This window comes from Marmota flaviventris, chromosome 15, assembly GCF_047511675.1.
Source record: "Marmota flaviventris isolate mMarFla1 chromosome 15, mMarFla1.hap1, whole genome shotgun sequence".
Lineage (NCBI taxonomy): Eukaryota > Metazoa > Chordata > Mammalia > Rodentia > Sciuridae > Marmota > Marmota flaviventris.
Window position 1 is genome coordinate 83,120,081 of NC_092512.1, and position 4,117 is coordinate 83,124,197.

The window sequence follows — 4,117 nt, forward strand, 5'->3', positions numbered from 1 at the left end:
AAGGCAGCTCTCCTTTCATCGTTTCCTATATAGTGTAAGATTTGATGTAGTTTGGAAAGAAATGCTTGAAAGGTCTATATTCCTTTTTTAGTCTTAGTAGGCAAACCATTTACTCAGAGTTGTAAATAAATCCAAGGTTTAAATATAAAAAAAATGTAAATGTATTAGAATTAAACATGAGTGGGGGGAGGGGAAAAGTCTTTCCTACTATGACTCAAAATTTACTAGTCAAATTAGAAAAGATCGATAAATCTAACTACATAACAAAAACCCTGTAATTTATGTATGGCAAAAAACAAAGACAAGTGACAAAATAGGAAAAAAAGTTGATATTCACATCATATTGAAATAATAATCCTCTAAAGTATAAAATGATTTCAGAAATTAGGAGAAGAAATGACCAAAACACAATGGAATATGGGCAAAAAACAAGGACAGTTCACACAAAAATGAATATAAATTACTTTTGTACATATAGACAATGTGCTACCTCATTCATGATAAGAGAAATACAAATTAAAACTACACACTTATGCTGACTAAAGTTCAAATACTTGCCAACACATACAGAGGTAAGGACACTCTCATCCATTGCTAATGAGAGTAAAAAAATCACACAACCCCTATCAAGGGGAATTTGGCAATTATTTTTCAAAATTGTATCTAAATTTTAAGCTACTGGGAATTAATCCTACAGATACACCTGCACACATATTTTCTTGGCCCATTATATGCCCTAAAACAGAATATCTGAGACTGGGTAACTTATAAGGAATAGAAATTTATTTTCTTATGGTTCTAGAGACTGAAAAGTTCAAGATTGTTCCATCTCATTTGGTGTCATGTGGCCCTTCTTGGGGCATCCTCATGTGGCAAAAGGCAGAAGGGTAAGAGAGCAAGCTAGCCAAACAACTTTAAAGGTTCTCTTAGAAGGATCTTAATCCCATTAACAAAGAAGAAGCCCTCATGGCCTAATTGCCTCTTAAAGACCCCCACCTCTTAATACTAGTGCTTTGGCAATACCTGAATTTTGGAAGGGACACATTCAAACCATGTCACATATGAAAGATGTATATAGAAGAACATTTACTGCAACACTGTCTGCAATAGCAAAAGAAGAGAAACAACCAGAATATTCAATTACATGAAAGACACTATTAAATAACCCATATCCTATTTGCATAATAATCTCCAGGGTATAGTATAGAAAAAAACAATATACAGGATTTAGAGTATGCTGCCTTTCTAGTGTGAGAAAACAGAGGGCTGTGTATTGCTTGTACTTGTATGAAGTGAAGTAATGCTAGATGTATACAAAAATAAAAGTGGTTATCTAGGGGAGAGGTAGAACCAAGTGACTGGGATAAGGGTAATAAGACTTCTCCATTCTTAGCTGGTTTTGGTTTTTGAATTGTGCGTACCTGTTCAAAAAAACATAGTGAAAAAATAAGAAAAAATGTGCACAATTCTGTGAATATAGTAAAATCCCTTTAAATTTTTTTCTAGAGCACAATTTCTTTTTTAAATTTTTTTATTTATTTTAGTCATTTTAGTTGTTGACAAACTTTTATTTTTTTATTTCTATATGGTGCTGAGAATCGAACCCAGTGCCTCACACATTCAAAGCAAGTGCTCTACCACTGAGCCACAACCCCAGCCCTAGAACACAATTTCTTACACAACCACCTGCATTAACATTTATAGACATATTCACAATGTGAAAGAAAGTTCTGCTAATAAACTTTTTTATACAAATTATCTCAACCAAAGTTCTCTATTTCCTCATGTAGCAGGTGCATTAATTATCTCCACTAGGTGTAGATCAGAAAAATATTTCCAAGCAGATCCTGCCAGATTGGGTTCATTCAATGCCGTACACTCTGCCCTAACTTTGGAACCATCACAGACTGATGCCTTGTTCTTCTGCTCTTTGATTTTTTTATTCATCTTCATCTCCATTAGATGAGATATACAAGACTGGATCTTTGGGTAGTGGTCAAGCCATTTTTCTACTAACTGTGTGACCATGGTCTGATTTCCAGGCTGAGGGCTTTTCTGCATAGCAACCAGTATTCCCCATTGGGTCATGCAGCAGTCCAGGCACTCCCTGAGCAGTTTCTCCAGGTGTTCCTCAATACTTCCTGAGAAGAAGGAAAATGGATGTGGTATAGCTTCCTTTTACTGTTTACCAGAGGTTAAAATGTGATGGTGTTCAAGAAAAAAAAAAACATCCTCAATTGCACATAGCCATCATTTTGCATGGCAGCCAAAGCAGAAAAGGAGCTCCTAGTATAGCTCAGAACAATTGGACTTTAAAAACAAACAAAACAACAACAACAACAAAAAAAAAACTGTTCCAACAATAAAGGCAAATAAAATCCTTGAAACTGAGTAAATGCTAAGGTTTCTCCATGGAATGTTTTACTCCATAAACTATAATTGGCGATGGAAGAATATGTGCAAGTACAAAAAATGTATGTCTGTTCCAAAAGTGCTGTGGACTGACTAGCAAAAGAGAGGATGAATGCCCAGTTCATGCCACTGTTCTCTCAAGGAAAAACGAAAACTAGAGCACTGAAAATATCAGAATTCCCAGTCTTTCCAGTGTGTGTAAAACCAATGTGAATCATCATGCAGGTTGTCATACAGGGCTTTCTGAAGCACTGAGTTCTTATCATAAATGCCCCAGATAGCTTGCAGTACTGTAGCTTATAGTAAAGCAGTCTCCCACAATCCAGTTCCAAAGTGCATACAATAAACTGTCCAAATGTGTAGTCAACTCCAAGGACCAGTTTATAATTGGAGATTCCTTTTCTACCTCTTTTTGAACATCTCTATCAAGCACCTCATGTAATAATTTTTCTTGGACTTTGGGGGCAAGTCTTCAATATCTGCTGGCAACAGCAAATGTTACAAGGTCAATTAGAAAATAGCAAGCAAATTCCCTTATTCCTGTTGAAGAGAGGCAATTATTTCTTTCTGGTTTTGTTTTGTCACTTCAGGACATACCATTGCGGAAATCCACTTCACCATTTTTGGAAGCAGAGAGCCTCCAGGAAAGGAGGGAGGTGCGGAGACGCTGTGGGGGTGGGGACCTGGAAAGAGGGGTGGCACTGGTCTCTGCAGACTCCTAATGGTGGCGGCCAGGGGCCTGGAGCCAAATGAATGGTATATTTTTAAGATGATCTTTGGTATCTTACTTATATATCAATAAATCAGTTATACATTGGTCAAGGACTGGCTGTATCAGTATCATTAGGGAAATAGTCAAAAAATGCATTTTTTTCCCCATCCTAGATGACCTGAATCAGAAATTTGATGGGTGGGGCCTAGCGATGTGTTCTAACACGCTTCTCAAGGGATTCTAATGGCATTCTTTGAGAACCACTGTAACTAGGGCTAGGGTGTAGCTCAACCCTTGCAATAGCATGCTTGATACCCCACTGTATTAGATGCAATCATATGGATAGCAGATAATTACAGATTCTTTCATAGTGATATCTGCAAAACATCTGACTAGACATTTTTGCGCTCAAAGTAGGAAGAGAAGTCCTTTTCAGGCTTTTCTGTTATCATGAATTACAATATTGTCAATAAGAAGTTACGATAAGGTCAATAATCCCTTTATGTGAAATGGAATAGTGCCTATAAGTTGATGGGTTAGAACATGACCAGATACATAGTAAGTGCTCAAAGAGTGTTAGGTATTATTATCATTTATGGCAGATAATTCATACAACAATCCTATGAGGTACTATTGCATATAGAGATAATTACATCACAGACAGATTACATAACTTGCTAAAAGCTACAAACCCAACAAATGGTAAAGCACAAAGCACAGAAGTTTTTAACTTTAAGGAATCTCAGTTTTTGTTTTTGTTTTCATTTTTACTGATCACACTTCAAGAACCATGGATCTAGTCTAAAAATATATATAAAGAGTAAGGAAGCGGGGACTGGGGTTGCGGTTCAGCCATAGAGCACAAACCTAGTATGTGGGAGGCTCTAGGCTCAATCCTCAGCACCACATAAAAATAAATAAATAAAATAAAGTTATAAAAAAAAGAATAAAGAAGGGAGCCGAATGGGAAAGTTTAAAGGAAAGTTTATTTGT

General features: G+C 36.4%; 1 pseudogene; it reads right to left on the reverse strand.

Annotated features, from left to right (window-relative positions):
* Window positions 1-1,939: 1,939 nt before the first annotated feature.
* Window positions 1,940-3,012, reverse strand: LOC114090560 (ubiquitin thioesterase ZRANB1 pseudogene; annotated as a pseudogene).
* Between the last annotated feature and the right edge of the window lie 1,105 nt (window positions 3,013-4,117).